This window comes from Tympanuchus pallidicinctus, unplaced genomic scaffold (assembly GCF_026119805.1).
Source record: "Tympanuchus pallidicinctus isolate F22 unplaced genomic scaffold, pur_lepc_1.0 scaffold9, whole genome shotgun sequence".
In the NCBI taxonomy this organism is placed as follows: Eukaryota; Metazoa; Chordata; class Aves; order Galliformes; family Phasianidae; genus Tympanuchus; species Tympanuchus pallidicinctus.
The window spans coordinates 12454021-12474142 of NW_026294813.1; the positions used below are offsets into that span (position 1 = coordinate 12454021).

The 20122-nt window shown below is 38.3% G+C and overlaps 1 protein-coding gene across 7 annotated transcripts in view; it reads right to left on the bottom strand.

Moving 5' to 3' along the window:
• NIPBL (NIPBL cohesin loading factor) overlaps window positions 1-14328 on the bottom strand; it is a 164119-nt gene extending 149791 nt beyond the window's left edge. For 4 of the 7 annotated variants that reach the window (XM_052670495.1, XM_052670496.1, XM_052670491.1 and 1 more), the window contains exon 1: window positions 4815-5144. The gene's annotated coding sequence lies outside the window, so the exon portion shown is untranslated. Of the gene's footprint in view, window positions 1-4814; window positions 5145-6291; window positions 6455-14024 lie in introns of those variants that run through there. The other 3 variants (XM_052670492.1, XM_052670493.1, XM_052670498.1) reach the window with 3 other exon arrangements.
• Between the last annotated feature and the right edge of the window lie 5794 nt (window positions 14329-20122).

Sequence of the window (20122 nt, forward strand, 5' to 3'; positions counted from 1 at the left end):
GATGTAATACAGCAGGTAATAAGTCAGGAGGCTGCACGCTACATAACAAAGCCAAGCAAATATATAAAGTAGGTTATAACAGTATACTGGCCAGCTATCATTTCCCATGCATTGTACGAAGCACTGAATTGGTAAGAAGAAAATACAATAATGTAGTTGATGATCCAGTGTACAGAGAAGGGGGCTAGTTTATGCTTGTTTCTTAAGTCTTTTTCTGTTTCCTTATCTGAGCCTCTGACTTTACAGTCTAATGTTTTGAACTTCCTGTAAAATGCATCACAGGTCTACACACTCACACTGCTGAAAAGACAAAAAAGAAAAAGAAAAAAAAAAATCACCACCACAGAAGTTCTTGATATCTACCATAGCAATAATTTGAAAAATTGGAATATCTAATTACATAAAGAACTACTATGAGCCCCCTGATAGTAAGAATACAGTCTTCTGGAATCTGGTCTGACTGAAAGACTTTAACATGAAAAATGTTCTTCAATGTTTATGTTTTTTATTTCTATAAGCCATGTATTCACCTTCAAGAACAGCACCAACAACTACATTTAAGTTGCCTTTTAGTTCCTACATACAGCTTAGCCAAAATTCTTTCTCTCCTCCCTGTTGTTAGTGAAATTTTCCACAGTGAACAGTTGGGACAGGAAGCGAGACACAAATCATAGTTTCTGCACAATCTCCTCTAACACTATTGCCTCACTCCTGGGATGCAGCAGACAGCAATATAAAGCACCTCTCTCACATGTACTTCGCAGGTCAGGAACATCTATTAAATATGTTTATAACCCCAATGAAATAAAAGCACAAATATAGATAAATTGTATTAAAAGGTTTTATAACAATGACATGACAAAAGGAATTCTTTTCTTTTCCTATTAGAGATGATCACCTTTAAACAGGATTATTACCAATAACATACAGGTACCACCAATTTCAAGCACTTCCTTATAGGTTGATACCACTGATTATTGAAAATCAGAAGCTAACCTAATTTATATTACGTCTAATGAGGGCATATGAAAAGGAAGACTGAAAATAAGTTGCATCATACTGAATGGCCCTTCTTTTCGAATGTTGAATATTTCTAACAAAACAATCTGTGACTGTAAATAGCTGTTCTAACACTGGATGATACACCTCATGCCTACCAAACACCAAACTCTAAAGTTAAAATGACTTATATTTTTCCAATTACATGCATTCATAATTGCTATCAAAATGTACACGAACTGACAAACATACAATAAATTCTTTAAGAATAATAACTAGAAAGCATAAATTTATGAATTTGAAAACAATCTCTTTCTTAGGTCTACATACTCAGAAAAGAACCTTAATTTCTTTTTCCAGTTAGTAGCAGTTGTCCACTAACTTGTCTAACATTTATGAAGTCAATATTAATTTATATTAAATAGGATGACTTTTGCACTTCATAACGTAATACACACAAAAAAAGTACATTTACTACTGAAAGCACAGACAATTGCATTAGGAAACTTACTGTACCAACCTCTGGCTGAAATCAACCTACACTACTGTTTCATTTAATATCCTCCAGAACATGGTTTGCTTATATTACAGAGAGAAATATATACACGAATCATTGGAGATTAAGGCTGCATTATGTCTAACATCATACAAATAACAAAAACATGGTTCCAGCCCAAAGACATTGCTACATATTGTGTAGATTCTGCAAGAAGAGGAACACCATTGTCAATGGACTCCCAAATATGTAATTGGGTTTGTAAGAGGTTGCACCCAGATTCATGTACCCTTCTTTAAAACTGCAAATGGTTTTAGCTGCATAATTTTGCTTCCCCACTTATTCTTCATTTTTCTCCCAAATGAAAATATAAGCATTCCAAATGTAGAAAATTAATGTTTGGATTTTTTTGTGTCACATGCCTGTTTCTATGTCTTTATAATATATATATATTATATACATACATATAGATATATATGTACACACAGACTTAAAAAAAAAAAAAACAAAAAAAAACACAAAATCAACTTTACAAGATAGCAAAAGCTTCAGGGATATTTATTTATTTGTTGGAATAACTTCAGATAAAACATTTAAGAAGTTCGCCCAAAAAGAAAAAATTGAACTTGTACATAAGCTAAAAATTCAAAACATACAAGGTAGCCAAAGTACAAAGTAAAAGACAGCCAGAAGAAAAAAGTGTTCCTTTCTCCTCTTTCAGTTAAAATAATTTTTAAAACTAACAAGAATAATTGATTTTCTACCATAACATTAATAAAATAACTAAATCCTTAGGCTGTTGTGAAAAGCAAAAGACCTCTTAATGCTATGGAAAATGAAGTATGAAGGTGAAATACACAATTCTGTATGTTATAAACATAATCTTAAATTAAAAAAAAAAAGTCACCTTACATTCTTACATTTCTCCATTAAATAATTCTACCTAAAATTTACAACATAAACTGCAATAAAGCAGGTAAATGAGATTTAGCCATCTATTGCTCAAAAGAACAAAAACTCATTACAAACCATCATAAGCAGGCACCATTATAATGTTCCCTCCATAACTACGCCTAGTTTTGATATCAGAGAAGAGCATGCTGATTTAAAAAAAGAAAAAAAGAAAAAAAGCTGTAAACACAACCCTAGAGAGACAAACTTGACAGGAACTACATAACTACAGTAGCTCATTTCCTGTCCATATCTCATATATTTAAAACAAACCCCCTTAAATTAAAAGTCAGTCAAATAAATTCCTCGTGTTAACTCAGCAAGCACATTTCTTTGTTAAAGAAAGAGTTGTTTGAAACAACAAAATAAATGTTTCGGTTAACGTCACTTCCTAATGATCAAAACTACCCAAGAACTACAAGCACTTCTGCACAGTCCTTTCTTTCCTGTGAAGCAAAGTTGCACTCGGCCCCTACGCGTGCTACAGACCAAAAGAAAACAGCAATTCAGCTACGCGCAGAGATAGAGACAGTTAAGAGACAACTAGAGGCTCCCTCTGCAATACGTGAAGTTTAAAAATAAAAAGCTGATTTTTCGAAGAGCAAATGGTTCCTCTCCAGGCACGTAGGCCTGAGGCCCTGTTGCAAACAGCGTCTAACAGGACCAGGCAGCACAAAGACAGGAATGGGAGATTAGTGGGAGGGAGGGAGGCCGGGATTGGGGCTCAGCAGGATCTTCAGGCTTTTTAAAATTCAAACTGCTCCCTGACCAATACAAATCACGGACACGCTACTGACTACTACACGGATTTACAGCATTAAAAACACGCCTTCTACGTGACAGCTATATTAACTTCACCCTTCTAAACATGTATCAGAGCACTCAAAGCCATGGTAGCACACTTTTTACAACTCTAAACACGATGCTCCAGAAAGTTACTTTATTAGATACAATAACCACTTACTATTACAACAGATCTGTCTAAGCAACTCAAAAAACTATTTGAAAATTTAGAAAGTATTAGTTGCTTGTCATCTATTAATTTTCTGACTAAATGAAAAGTGAAACTCATTATCTTAAACTTTCCACCAATTATGTAATTTCTGATGGAGTACTTTTATTAGTTTGGAGGATGTTTGTTTTAAAATCTACCTCAGTTTATAATAACACTCTCAACCATACTATATAGAAAGTGCAAAATTTATTTGACTGAATATTAGCTACCATTTATTTATTTATATACCATTTATTTATAAAGATCTGACACTTAATCAACAGTCATTTACAAAACACACTTGACCTGTTAAAGTGACACCTAATTACATATTCAAACATCATGAACACAAACAGCCAATAACAACCTCAGGTTCTCAAAGTGATATGGCCTGACAAGAAAGGATGGCACTTTTAAAACATTTTTCACTTTTTCACTTAATTAAAATCATGTTTGTTTCTCACAAACTTAAGGTAAAATCTTACCTTCACCTTGGGCCATGAGGTGTCATAAATGTACCACTTTACTCTTAAGCCCTTCCCAATTATTATTATTATTATTTTTTTCTTCTAAGAAAGCACAAAATAGTATTTCTCCTGAATTTAGTACATATTTCCATAGTGCCTACAGCACTGAGACTCTGTGGAATACCCAACACAATACGCTTCCCTATGTTCTTCCTAGGTCTGCAGGTGTCCATATTGTGTCAATCTGTCCACAACATCTAGTTATGCTATAAATACACAAACTGATTAACACTCTAATCAATCGCTTTATTATTTAGAGATCAAACCCTTAAAGGTTATAAATTCACGTCCATTCGAACTTTGAGAATGGAGTTTGTTAGAAGATCAGAGCAGCGAAGACAGATATTTTTGTTTCCGTATATTTACATTGTCTCTCTTCCCCTGTCCCTCCACTTACTCCTTCCTCAGTTCAGAGGGCTGTCTGCGCCGGGACCTGGCTCCCTCGCTCTGGCGAAGTTGTAAATATGGCACAGGATCAGCGCACATTTGCGGCTAATGGTATTGTTTCCTCCTCCTCCTCCTCTCTGGGCTGAGGCCTGTCACCGAGAAGCCGCTTCGCCTTTCTAATCCCCGAGCTGGAGTAAAGGCGCTGGCCGGCGGGCCTGCGCTCTCCACCAGGCCTAGGCCTCCCAGCAGCCTAGGAAGAGCCGATCTCCTCCGCCAAACCCGAGCGAGCAAGAAGGGGGGGACGCGAAACAAACACCTCCTGTGCCACCTACTCCCCCGGACCCCGGATAAGAGCTAATCTCCTCCGCTCTCGGCAGCGCCGGGCCGCCCCGGCTCGGAGGCCCGGCCCGGCTGATGTAGAGGGCAGGGAGGGGAAGGGGAGACAAGGAGGGGGGATTACCTGAGCAAATCGGCGTCTGAATCCAACGAGAATCCGAGAGGGGGAGAGAAATCCGCCCCCCTCCCTCCTCAGAGGAGCCGCCGCCGCCGCTGGGCCGCCGCCGCCGCCGCCGCGGAGCAGGAGGAGGAGGGGAGATAATATAACAACAATAATCCGGGCCGGGAGGGGGGCTGGCTCCTCTTCCGTCTCCTCCTCAGTGCAGCGAACATGTAGAGCCGGGGGTGAGCGGCACGGACGAATCCCTTCCCCCTGAGCCTGCTTCACAACATCGACACGGGCCGCGCCGGGCCGAACCGGTTCCGAGACGCGGCCCGAACAGCGGGGGGAGCGGGGGGAGCGGGGGGGAGGGGGGGGAAGTTGGGGCGGGGGGGGTTGAGGGGGGACAGAGCCGCCGAAGGGCCGCCGCTCCCTCCGTGTGAGCGAGCGCGGGAGGGCGGAGGAGGGGGCGGCCCAGGCACGGCGAGCCGGTACCGAGCGGAGGGGTGGGGGGAGGAGAAGGAGAAGGAGGGGGGAAGGATCCTGTGCGCGTCGCTCTCGCTCCCTCTCAGAACAAAATGCCGACCGGAAGTGCAGCTGCAGGAATGACTCCCTCCACCGGCGCCAAACACCAACAGCCTCCCCCTTCCCTTCGCCGCCGCCTCCTCGCCCGCTCGCTCAGCCGGCGCCGCTTCCGCCGCCGCTCCGCGCCGCTCCCTGCCAGAGCCGCCGAACAGCGCCTGGTGGCGGGCGCGGCCGTCCGCGTGCGTGGCTCACCCCTTCCCCAGCCCTCTGCCCGCCGCCGGGGCTCTTCGTTTCCTTTTCCTTTCCCTGCCGGTGTGCGGTACGAGCCCGGAGTTCGCGCTTAGGCCTGCGCTGAGAGGAAGGCACCCAGCGATTTGTGAAGAAGTGGCGGTTGAAAATAATATTAATAATAATAATGTACATACACATGGTTTGGGTTTCTTTTTCGCTTTCCTTACGGATGGTGGGGAGGACTGCAAGTGACCGCAAAACGCCAACTCGCAGGAGGCAGACGTAGAAAGGAGCCGTGCGAGGAGCCCGCGAGGCGGCAGCTCCCCCTGCCCCAGGGCGGGACGCGGCAGACCTGGACACCGATGGAGTTACTGTTACCGTGACTCGGCGTTCGTAAAGAGACTGTGTCGCAGGAACTGAAACACCGAATGCCGAAAGCGTCGCCGGGGCCAGGGATTTCCAGGCGGACTTCGCGAAACGGAGTGACTTTGTAAACAACGATTTTAGACGAGCGTGGGGACAACTACAGATGTTAAGGTGAAGGGTCTTTCGCTGCAAGGTGTTGCTCCCCACCCTCCTCCGGGTTTACTGGAGATATTTTAACGGGGGGTTGCAAAGGACAGGCTTGGAATGTATCCTCCTCTGAGAGACTTTTTGTTTTTCTCTACACAGGTAACACTGAGTAAACATTCACAGAATAATAGAAGCACTTACGTCTAAAGAATCCCCCGTATTTTTTTCATACTTCTTTTATGAACTTCTCAGTACTTGGACAAAAATCCTTCTCTATTCTTGCTCATCTATGGAATGCAGGATTCAGCCATACGCTTGGACACAGCAAGATGTAAAAGTCCTGTGACATACAAACACACCCTTTCAATTCTGGATGGATATTATTTGCACAAAGATATAATATCTTACACCAAGCTACTTGAATCTCTCCAAAGCTTAACAATTTCCTGAGCAATGCTCTATATTTAAGGCAGATTTCAAGCCTGGCTCTCAAGCTTAACTGTTACATTCATTATATTGGATTAATCAAAGTTTGCTTTACAAGTGTATTTGTTTGAAAGTACACAAGTGAAGACGGCACTGGAGAACACCGTAATTCAGTACTTCTATCTAATAGGCTTAAAGGAAACAAAGTAAACCAGATTCTGAAAGAAATGTATTGCGTGCCTTTGTTATATGTTAGTTCAAAAGGCCCCAACCCTACAACTGTTTAGGCATTTATAATTTCAAATTATCCATTTCAAATAATTAGTGTAGCAGATGAAGCACATTCATAAATCTTCATGCTTTATTTAATACAGTGCAACTCTGCAAGATAAGGGGGGGAATTATCTTTTTTTTTTTTTTTTTTTTTTTTTTTCTGTGAATTAAAACTGAATTTTAAAATTACCTATTTCAAGGCAGCATATGTGTATTATGTCAACTTACCTCTGAGTTCAAAAGAAAATTTGATTCTAAAAGGACAAGGCTGCAGGAATGTTATTCCAGTCTACTTTCAACTTACTTAAATAATTCATATTGTTGGGCTGTTTCTGTGATTTTATTAATTCATAAAATGATTTTTTTCTTAATTGATTTACCACATAAATACAACGTAAATACTCATTGTTTTCAAATGCCAAGTGTCTTCCATATAAAATGTGTTTTAGGCAGTAGAAACGTCATGTAAGACACACCTACTTGACTATTCTGCTTCTGACAGAATTTTCCAGTGAGAACATCACTAGCAATACTTCAGGCTTTTATGATCCTTTTTAAGTAAAGGAATTTTTGGAAGCACCTGTTTTGTTTAAACACTATTATGTTACTACCTGCACAAGAAACCAACTAATTTATTAGTTTTTTTAGAAAGTGTTATTGTAACACATGTGAGTAAATTTTTTTCCTTAAGGAATGAAACTGTTAAATATGTTCTAGTCTATTAGACGTTACTGTAGTTCACTTTTTAAAATGATTCTTCAGCTGCATTCAGACAAGGATTCCTGTATCCCTTTTGTCTTCACAGGTCTACTCACAACAAACTATTGTTTAATGAAAGCTCACTAGTTCCTAAAAATATTTTAGTACATATGAGTGATATCTCTTTTTACGTGAAATGGACAAAAAATGGGGTAAAAACAAGTACTTCCAAATATTATCAGAAAGCATAGCAAAAGATACTTCAAGCGTTATTTCTGCTCCAGGCCTTAGTCATGGGGTGGAGGTAGTCCTAATCGGTATGGGAGGAGTTCTGCAGTCACACAACCGTGACTGTGGCACATTAAGGAATGTACACTTCACTAAACAAAGCTGGTGGCAGTGTAGAGCAGGGCAAGGCTCTTCAAATTCCTGTGAGAAGTCCACACCTATATAGTTGTGAAAATGAACTGCAAATTTCAGGGTACAGCTACCACCTAATCTGCTCCCTTTGAAGTCAAGAGAGAACGTGTTTTATTTTTTTCTCTAAACAAATGATTGGGCTCCCATAAATATGAAGTATTTGCACAGCCAGTTATTCTGAGACTCATTTCTTGTTCTTTAAAGAGAACATATTATTCAGTAATTTTAATGTAACTTTAAAAGGCAGGAATTCTCAAACACTTTCCACCAAAATACGTACCATTCTTGCTGCTTTTTACAGCTTTCTGCTTGCAAGGCCATTACCATTATGTGCATGTACACTGTTTAAAACAGGGAAAGGACTCTTCTCTCTTCATTTGATGTAAATGTTCCTGACAGCTACATGTTTCTATTCAGCTTCATAAATTATAGACAGTAAAAACACACCTAGAACCAATGTTTTCTTAACAATCGCTTGTTGACATTTAATTTATTTTTCTCTAGAATGAATGAAAAGCGTATTGTACTTCTCCACATTATGCTTTCTTTACAGGCTAGTTAACATACAGCTGCATGCCATTTTAAGTAATTAATGGAATGCACAAATATTATTACGTTGTTAGTAATTTGCAAATAGTATGTATTTCTGTGCAGAATTTTTTTTTTTTTTAATTAAAGTTTTTATTGTTGTTCTTGTTTTGTTGTTTTTTAATAAGTGGCTTTGAACAACCTGATCTAGTGAAAGGTGTCCCTGCTTATGGCAAGGAGGTTGTAACTAGGGGGTTCTTTCAAACTAAGCCATTCCATGCCTCCATGATTCTATGACTAAATTTCTCAGGTAGTTGAAAGAAACTTTCCCTCCTAATGTTGTTAACTCATTATATGAATTATATGAATATGTTTGCTGTCATCCTAAACTCAAGTTCTCAAATTTTTGGAAAAATGCTATTAAGACTGTACTACAACACTGAGTAGGATTAATGTAATTACAAATGCAGCATGTGAAATAACACAAAGTTACATTCTTTGCATTAACTTTAGTTCACAGGAGCAAATAATATTAGCACTTAATTTATTCACTGGGGAATATTCATCTTCAGAAGTAAGCAGTCTGAATGTCAGATAATGACTTCAGTGATACAGGTAAGATAAAAAGCAAGCATGTAGACTAAGGTGTAAAATCTTCACACAATTAGTTGCTGCAAGTTTACTAAATGGTCACTGCTTTTTTTTTTGCTCCCCCCCCCCCCTCCACCCCCCCTTTTTTTGCAAGCCAGACAGAGATAACCATTTCTTACCCTCACTCCAAATATCTAGCATAAATTGTTAACAAGAATGTCATGACATGAAGTAATGCTACCCCTTTTTTTTTCTAAGTTAAAAAATTGCACAGTCTGTACTATATTAATGTGTTTTAGACTGTATAGGGATTGGATATGAATCTTATGGCATACATTTTGAAACATACTTGCTAAAAAATAGTTCTCTTTGAAGGAAAAGTATAGAAGATGTAACCCTAGTATTTTCATTTGAGTGTTATGGTCAGTTTCTGATTGTTCAAAGCACTTGAGATTCTGAATAATTTAGTTGTTATTAAATACGGATAGTGGATAATATGTAATTTAGACTACAAAATGTAAGAATAAAAGATACAATAAAATAGTAATGGAGATCAGTGATGGATAACTCTGCTAAATTAGTTTTCTATCCGAGAATTGCTGTATGAAGGTTATAAGAACAAACAAAAGCTGATTTTTTAAAGATGGTTAGTTACTGTACGTTCTCGTCGTAAGAAATCTGAAACCTGGAGAAAGAGGTTCCTTTGGTACTTTCCTCTGGATACACATCACCATACATTAACTTCAGAAAGGAAGAAGGTACCATTCCTACTATAACCTCCTGAACTTCCTAGAACTTCTTTAAAATTATTTGCAGATTCAGTGAAGGCCAATATGAAGTACTTCTGGAGAAAAAAATAAAAACATTCAAACAAGCTTTTTTTTTTTTTTTTTTAAAGATTTAAAGGTGAGCCAATATAGCTTCATGACCAGCAAGTGAATGTGGACATTCATCCACTTGCAAAGGACGGTAGTTAAAAATTGGCCTGAAGGTCTGTTGTGTTCAGCACAAGCTGAAAGCCACACTTGCATGGATTAAAGAAATGTGAGAACATCATATCATGCTTAAAATGCCTTACCACTCCCTTTTTAATGAACTTGCCAGTAAAAAGAAGATTTAAAAGAGATTATTATCTAAATCAGATATTTTAAAAAAGCTCTTGGGCTTAGGCCTCTATGAGCTGCTCCTTCAAAACAATGGAGAAATTTCTATTCCTCAGATAGTGAAGCGCTAACAATCTCAGCCAACGCATTCAATGGATACACATAAACTAATAGGTTAAACATGCCTGGGACTGTTGTCTGGTATTAAGGCTACTAACTGCATAATGTCTCATGCCTACATTATTAAACTCCTAATGATTCAAAATAATATAGTCACATGCATCTACTGCCCATTGGTGATGGTTCCTGACTCACACAAACTTCCAAATTGTGCCAAGAATTGTCTGGGAGAGTGCTGGGAAGCTAGTATGCTTTTAGTCTGTGCCAAAGTCTGTTCAAACACTCACATACAATTTTTAGACAAATTATTTCCAGAGTTTCTGAATATTTTGTGGCAGTTTCATTTACATAACATTTTAGAGACAGAGCTAATACAGTCTCTTTGGAGTGACGAACCTGAATACAGGCAAGTAACTGCGGTCCCCCACCTATCGATAAATCACCTTCATATTTCCAATTAATTCCTAATTGAAACAATCATCCAATGTTTTATCAGCAAAACGTCGTAAAGGAAAGTTGATTGGAATTTGACAATCATGTTAGATACTATTTCATGCAAAGATGTCTTAAACAGTCCTGTATGGTGTCTAAAAAGCCTTCTAAGCTGAAGCACATCCCTTTTTCAGATATCTTGCACCTTTTAGTAAGGGATATCACAGAAAGCACAAACTGTGCAATAAAGTAAAAGAATTTCTGCATTTCTTTAAATTGTGGATGTTAGCATCAATTTAAAATGAAAAATAACTTATAAAATGTAATTGTTGCTTTTAAGTGAAACACAGAAAAGGAATATAGATAAATAAAGCATCACTGGGTATTTTCTGAATTCTGACTATTTCTCTTATAAATTTTTTTTTTCAAGACAGGAAAAAAAAAAAAAAGAAAAAAAAAGAAAGAAAAAAAGATGACCCAATTTTGTAACTGGACATATACAAGCAACTTGATTCCCAGTGTAGCCACAGGGACAGACATTGGTTCATCTGCTCTGTAACCACTTCAAAAGACATGTGGGTGCTCCACTAGTGGTCCAGAAAGCAGTATTAGTTTGTCACAGATTTAATTTCTTGCAGACTTCCAACATTGTATATTCTAAAGCGGAAAGCCTTTGTTTAGTGTTTGTTTCAATTTTTTATAGATGGTCCTGAAAGCTGAATTAATGACTTGGACAAGCTGCCTAGACTTTTACCTACAATAAATGCCTCTGCCTAAGTGATGCAACTCTGCTGCAGGAAAAAAAAAAAAAAAAGAAGAAAAAAAAAAGAAAAAAAAAGAAAACTGTGTGAAGAATGTATTTTTTAGAAATGGTTAACATGAAAATTTCAAATACACATAGCTTAAAAATCTAGTAACAATAATCTAGTTATGGAAAAAAAATACACTTTTTTTTGCATAAGGATGTACTTAAATTCCAATTTTCAATGTAAATAATTTTGCTTTTGTCCTCCCACTGCTTTAAAATATCTACAAGACTTCCTTTAAGTTTCCTAAACATCATTCATATCCTTATAGGTAAGAACAGAATAGAAAATCTTGGCATAAGAGATACATGTTACAAGAAATAAGAAGATGAGCATGTGTGGTTATCTTAAAGGTTACAGATAAGTGGAAATTGTTTACAAATCTTAACTAAAGTGAAAGAGCATCAGTATGTACAGCATTGTTAATTATGTTAATTTATAGTTTTAAGTTACTATTGAACATTTTGAAAACTTGTCTACTTCCTCAGCTGAATTCCTCATAAAGATTCTGTGTAAGTAGCAATCCTGTGTAAGTAGTGTACTCATATAAAAAAGACAATCTGGCCATTCTAAGGGGCTGTAAAATATATCCTTTTGCTTGGGTATTTCCATATAGACTTTAATCCATTAAGATACTTGTTATCCTAATACTATTATTAGATAAAACATATTACAGCTAATGGTCACAGATAGTGCTTTTTAAAATCAGTATTAGAAGCAGTTAAACTTTCACAAACAAGAATAGCCTCCACCAAAACATTGGTATATGTCACCATACAGAATAAGGACATGTACAGGTGGCATGTTTTGTTGAATATTAACTTGAGGATATGCACATTTGAGAAAAAAAGATGTAAAACAGTTTCAGACACAGAACCTTACACCATGATCAAACACCAAGAGTGTAGCTCTGAGTAAATGGAGAGAGATTCAAGATGACTGTCAACCAAAAACAACTTGAGATTTTGAGAAAAATTCTCCATCAGTTCTTGAGGACAGGAGCATAGGTACAATCTGTGTAAACAGTATGCAGCAAAATATCTGATGCCACCATATATTTCATCTGACAATCAACTAATCAAAGACTGTACCAACAGACTTCCAGCTTTAATCACAGCTGACTTCTAAATAGATCCATAAATTATAGTAGCCTGTCAGCATTCAAAATAAGAATTTTCCCAACAAGAAAATACATACACATGCCCCATAAAAAAAACTTGCTGTATTTTCATCCACTAGATATTTTCCTGAAGTTACTAATTACTTTCTGTGGTTCAGTAACTGCTTCCCTTCGTTTCCAGAATGAAGTCAATCCTTTGCTTTACTTCAGCATACTCCAGTGACCATTCTCTTCTGGTCAAAGTGCTGGTTTCTCCTGTATTTCCTTACACAATGCTTATCTTTTCCTTGCCATCAGACTGTATTATCCCTAACGTATTGGAGTGTTTCCTCTCTCTAGCTCCCAAGAACAGAGGCAACATATAAAAGCCTTTATTCACCTTCTTTCTCTATTTCAACTTTTTTCATTTGCAAAAATAATCCAAAATCTAGATTGTTCCTTATTTCTCTTAGAAAATCCACTGGCTTAAGACAGATTATTTTTTTTCTGTAAGTAATCATCTTACTGCTTTTACTTGTTCTGCTAGTTATGTTTGTGGTCTAGTTAAGTACCTATACAGACAAAAGAACAGTGTACCCTTTGAGTTCATTTCGGTGGATATACCACTTTGATTCCATTTTGCCTTGCAGATTTTATACAGAAAATGTTAAATATGTTAAAATAATGTTTGGATTAAAATATCAGTTAAATAAGGGATAATCTTTTGAAAAGAGATTAAATGTAAAACTTACATTAGAAAAATAATATTTAAAGTATAGCATAGCATAAAAAGTACTTACATGAAAACAATCAGAAAAATTGATACAAATGTGTATTTAAAAATATGGTCTTTCTATTTACAATTTTTTTCACACCTTTAAGTTACAGAATCCTCATTTAAATTACTGAGTGTAAATGTTTCACTGTTTTTTTATTTAAAATGTAAATGTTGTGCTATGTTTACAGTTTTCTGTGATGATCTTAACATGTTACTTATACTACGGAAACATCTGTGTTTCTATGGAATCTTCAGAAGTACTCGAGTTGATTGTACAGATTAGAGGCATATTAAATAGAGACATACAGGATAATTTTGGTCACTTTATTTCCTAAATCTTCTCATTTATACCACGTAGAACTTGAAAAGATAAGAAACCCTATTCCTATATTGTTGATAATTAACCCAAGAACATAATATGAGTTAAAGGAGATGTGCCATATAAGCGTTTTATGGTCTACCCCTCAGGCTTTTATTTCATTATTGGAAGTAATGATGAACTTCTAGAATGTGAATTTAGTATAAAACTGCAAAATTCATCAAACATTCAAGACCTAACAATCCAATTATCCTTAGCAGTTACTTATATTTTTTCTTGTGTATGTGTGTGTGTTTCTCAGTTCTTACTTAATAATCTTCCCTCCCAAAACTAATAACAAATGTGTACGTTTAAATGAAGGTTTTTCTTACCAGGCCTCTACCAGTTTTGCCCTCTTCTAAAAGCAGTTCAGAGATGTCTATGTGAGACTTCTGTATGGATGGGGCTCTTCGCGTGTAATAGATATAATTTGTCCAGTTCCCCAAAATGTCACTGAAAATGCTACATACTGATGCCAAAATGCCTGAAATAGAAAATTTCACATGTAATTTAAGGGAAGTTACAGAGCAGTAATAATCTGGTAATAGAAATAAAATTACACAGCTAGGTAGCTATAGAATAATAGCTGGTTCCTGGTTTTAGGAATGTTTTCTTCTCATTGGCAAAGATTTAAAGGCTGGGTTCTTGCAGCTCAATATGTGCCAAGGAAAAGGTTACTGTACAATTAATCTAATACATTTTCTTCAGTATATACACTTGACTTTGATTACAAAAATATACTGCAGCCTTTTTCTTAATTAAATTCTATTCTTGGTTGCGTGTTAATTAAGAGCTCAAGAAAGGTTCTGAATTGCCAGTGAAGCAGACTGAAATCCACTTATCCATAAAGGCAAACAGCAAGAACAATGATTAATGCAGACTTCCCCGTGCTGCTTTGCTGTTATGCCCCAAAGGGACCGCCGTTACAGTTATAATGCACTCCAATCCCTTGTATGTGGACTCCATGCACTTAGCATGTTATGATGGCATTACTGCTTACACTACTCAGCTGACACACGAAACTGGATAGACAAGACGTACTCTTGTTAACCATGTAACTATGCAGAGAAAATAAAATCAAGCTAAAAAAAGAAAAGTCAGGGGGAAGGAGGAGGTGCTTCTCAAAGAGTAGATCCCTCCCATTCATCTAATTCTAGGCTCCCAGTTTGTTTATTCTGTGTGGTTTTGATTCACTTTTAAGTTTCAGAGATTCTCAGAGGAAGTGGTCTCGGCATTTTATAGCTGCCTGGGAAGCAGTGCACATCCCCATGGTCTTACAGAATCACTTTCCGTATGACGGAAACTCTCACGTTTATCACTAATAGCTGCTCTTACAGCAGCTTCACGACCATTTTAAGCGCCCTCCTCTTCTTTCCATTTATGCGCAGATCAAATGACACGGTTCCTTACTTTCTTGAGAAATTCTTACTATGGGCCTCCGAATCAAAAGCTCCACGGTAAAACCGCTTAGAAGTGAGAAGCATTTCGTGTACAGGCTGGCGTTTCAAACAGTCCCCAAAGCACACCACCAGCCTTTCTAACCCACTCCGCATGTGCTCGCCCGCGCGCAGGATGCCCGGCGCAGAGCACGGCTGGGGCGCTGCCCGCGGCGGCTGGCAATGCGCGGCGGCTGCCGCCGCTCGGAGCGGCAGCCGGTCTGGTGACTCCCATTCAGTTTCAGGACTCCACAAAGCCCAGCCTGTTTGTTACACTGCTGCCGCTGAACAGCTGGCGGCTCAATACACCACGTTACCGTATTTTCACCACAGAAAGCCGCGGGGCTGCTGGCAGAGAGGCACCCCGGGCTGCCCCGTGGTGGCCGCTGCCGCCCTTTTGTCACTTCAAGCCCCGCTCCCACCACCGCACCCCTGCCCTCCCTTTCTCCTCTCCTCCGGGTGCCACTCAGGTAACCGGGCCGGTTACGAGAAGCGGGTAAGGAGGGAAGCTCTGTCGATGCTGGAGGAAGACATCAAAGCCGATCTAAAAGCTCCTAAAACGCCCTGCCAGCCCCAAACACGCTACCGAGTACCGCCGCGCCGCCTCCCTCAAACCGGGCTGCGACACGGCGCGGCGGCGGAGCGGGACGTGCCCACGCACTGGAGAGCAGAGAGGAGCCCTGAGAATTTCACTTTAGTGTCACGGGTCTTAGTTCACAGGTCTCCTCCTCGTGATTTATATTGCCCATTTTCCCCTCTCCTATTGAAATTTTACGGTGAATTTTACAGTAAATAACAAAGAATGTGGAAGCAGGATCCCCCCCTGCGCGGGTAATGGAACAGCCCGATGGGTTCCTCCGCGCCGACGCTGCACCTTAACTCCTTCTTTGCCAAATCAACCGCCTTGTGTGAAGGTTTAATTCTTCCAAAGAAATAGTCCGAATCTTGCCTCTGTCATACTTCAGCGCCTCAGAGAGGTTGTAAGAGCCCTGTCCCATGGACAGGGTGCAGTGCGGAAGATGACTGCGCGCTCTTCAGATAGACTTGAATGCCACCAGACAAAGACACGCGCTGCGTTTTCTTCTCACAAGCTTTTGCAGAAATAAGCACCGATGTTTAAATACGGGGTGGCTAGGCAAATTTTAAAATTATTTTTTCGCATGTTGTGGGGTAAATTTCCATAGACTCTACTTGGTGTCCACCTTTCACCCTTAGTGATTCCCCTCACCAGAGGACACATGAAAGACTCCTCTCAGGTGGGCTCACCCACTCATCTTCTAGAAACATTTTGCCTCTTGATACATAGCTGGAGAAGTGGTGATGTCCCAGCCTGGGACCTGTGCTGCAGTTCTCAATTTAAGCAGCTGAATGCCCATGGTAAGGTGGTGCAGATTTTTATGTATTATATTGTCTTTTGCAATGACTGTTTCTGAGGAATTACAAAAAATTATACTAAACACACTTATATTTTAAAGTAATGCATTGTGAGAGGTCGCTTATATCAGATTTCTGTTTCTTCAGCGATTTTTCCATTTCTCTATTTCTGCTTCCCCTCAACTTCAAGAGTCAATTCAATTCTTCAAAAAGCTTCAGCTATACCAAATAAAGCATCTGAAAAACATATTGACTCCTTTCCTGCCCTCAGTCTCTTCAGTTTCTTGGCTATATTCAACACTAGAAGCCCTATCTCCACTCCTCAGCCTCTCCTCTAGGGGCCTGAGCACCATCTCTCTCTTGTCTTTTCCCTGATTTTAATGATTGCAATTCAGTGTTTCACTCTTGCTGTTTTCCTTCTCTGACATCTTTTTTTCTGGATCAGAGTTTCTTCAGTAGAACACTCTATTTTCCATTTCATTACCTAATTCCTACATGATACTATTCTCAATCATACTGTTTTTTATGAAAAAAAAAAAAAAAGCACATAGCTTGAAGTAAGTGAAAAAGAAAATTTTACGTTTACTCCAGGTTATTAAGTTTATTAGGCACATCTTGGCAGTGGTGAACATGCAAAAAGAGGTTCTGGTAAAGGAACTTCTGCAAGTCCATGTCTCCAACACTCTATGGGAGAACTTTTTCCAGAAGTTTCCAGAGCTGTATCAGTGAAACTGTATATTGCAGCTCCCAGAGTGCATAAGGCCGAGCAGGGTTAGTTACTTGTACTGCTGTCTGACACTTCATGAATACTTCATCTTTTTTCCTATAACAAAGTAATCATTAGAATATTTAAATTTACTACAGCTTTTTTACTTTGCACATTTGGTTTATATTTTACTATTTGGCCTAGTATTCTAATCTAGAAAGCACACGTGGTACACAACAGCAACCACAGCCCTTAATAGTAAAAAAAAAAAGAGGGAAACAATTTTGCTGAATAACTTCAATAAATTGCAAGACTTTGATTAATGCAGTGCATATGAGAAATGTCTGCTTTTGCTTAGAAAACCTGTGCAAGTTTCTTTAAAAAGTGCAATCAAGAGTGTTGTATTCACTCACAATTTCATTGTTTGTGTCTGTTCAGTCAAATTTTGGCCTTTTCCTTTCCATATGAAGAAGACTTAGGAGCGCTGGGAACTCCTGAGGTTATGAAGTTATGGCCAATTCTGTTGCACTCCCAATCTCCCTCTCCCCCCCCCCCAGTGAGACTCTAGAGAGGACCTCTTCTCTCTACTATTACAGCCTCACAGATGTTGTGATCCATAGTCTATTTTTCTTTCTTTTTCTGGATTCAGTCTGAAAAGAACAGACATAAATTCCCTGTAGCAGGCAACTTGATGTCTTTTCTATTGCTATTTCAGGGATAGCTATTTCAGGGTCTCTATACCAGTGCTTAAAACCAAATGTCCCTCACAGTATCTGTCAGCTTCTGTCTTGTTCTCACATCAAGAAATCCAGTATTAGAATTGTATTTGCATAAATAAGAAATTTATTTAGATATGGAAATACATATGTCTACAAGAGGATAGAAGTCTACCTTATTAAGAGCCAAGGGAGAAATAACATGCTTTAGTAGTTCAGTTCTGGTCTGGAAAATACCTGAGAATACCCTAGCCACAGTAAATTTTTCTGAATTACCACATCCCTTTAATGTCCCTGAAAATATCAGTAAAACTTTTAAATTTTAGCTCTATTTGATGTAAAATTTATCCTGCAAATCATTTCCCCCCCCTTTCATTACTTTGATAGGGCTATTGTTTTACAGTTGTAATAAGAGGTTTTTTGATTTATTTATTTTTTTTTTTTTTTCTGTAAGAACGTGTTTTTCCACAGTGTTTGTCTTTTTTTCCAGGGTTTGAGAAAATTATATCCAATTGTTTGGTTTTCCTAAAATAATCATGTTTGCATTCAATGCTATTCACAGGAGCAGAATCAACAGAAAGCAGCCACCCTGACTGCTGGTCCGCAGCCACTGCTCTGTTCTCAATGCTTCATGTTTCCTTCCCACTAGATGGTGATGTTGGAAAAGCTCTGGCTCCCACTCTTGAAGGACAACGGCTTGGTTTCCTACGAGCTAGAAGAAAGCAATACATTCCTCTTTCATAGTCTTTTAGACATATGTGAGCAATTAAAAATACTCTTCAACAGAGTTTTTCTCCTGTTTCGTAGACAGCGCAGTGTATGGTATGATTAGGAAGAAAGCTGAACTTAGGAGAGTTTGAGTCTGAATTATTCACGTGTAAATATACTTGGTGATACTAATGAGCAAAAATTATAACAACAAATAGGAAGAATATTTTGGAAAATTATTTTAGAAAATTATCTAGAAAGTTGTTTTAGAAATGTGACGTTCTGAGCTGCCTCAGTCAACACCTTTTGTCTAACTGAGAAGAATGATTTCTTTCCATACATAGCCATCATATAGCACGAATGACTGTGAAAGGCTTCAGTGGTAATTGGAAAGAATAGTGGCTGGAACTACTTGAGTTTCAGGGACTTCGATACACAAAGACTGAAGCAGAAACTGAAGCTGTGAACACATTTAGAAGAACAGGGGTTTGTGACAAGAAATACAAGGTATATCACTAAGCCACTGGGGGTTACATAGTTGTGCAAAAGTAACAATATATACTGAAAATAACTGGTAATGATTCAAAACCTTACACTTCTTACATGTGGAACATCTTTCTCTTCAATGTAGAAGGCTTAAAAACTCATTCACTTTAAAGGTTTGAAAATGTGGGTTGCATACAAAAGGTTTACTTCACAGCTCTCCCTCCCCACTAGTTTTCCTACTTCCTCATTCTCTGCATGTTATTTAAGTGCTTATTCTCAGGCTTGGTGCATCTAAAAGGGTGAGGGTAATCCGAGTTGCAGCCTACTCTCAGGAAAGTATAAAATAGGGTATATTAAAACATTGAACTGTAAGATGAGAATGGAAAGTTTAGGGGGTTTTCTGGAGGGGAGGGGTGAGGCACAGAAGGACCTTCTCACATCTAAGTAAATCAACTAAATAGAGGAAAAAACACTAAATGCAATCTGACATTGAAACTATCATAGTAAAAAAAGTATTTTTTAAGTATTCCTCTCTGACACCTGGATATCATTCACAGTATTTTCTAAAAAAACAGATATGATCTCAAGAACAGTTGAGAACCTTCTCAGAAGTAGTTCAGTGTCTCTAAAATGGGGGGTCAGGATTCATTCCCTCTTTGATTGAAAAGAAAATCTGAATCCTGCCAACCACAGAAGAAGAACATTAATTTCCTTCATATTTCTTAAGGCTTCATGAATAGCTAATACTTATACTGTCACATCACAGTTTAAATAATAATTTTATTTATAATATTGTTAGAGAAAAGTAGATACTAAATTTACAAATTAGTTGGAGAAAGAGCTAAATGTTTTAACATCTTTGTAATAGCCAACCGATTTCAAATGTTGAACAACTTCAAATATTAAAAGTAGAGACTAAAGAAACTAAAGAAAAGTAAACATCAAATTTCTATTTTTATAGTATTGCAATCACTTAGAATTAGACTGCCTGAACGACTTTCATT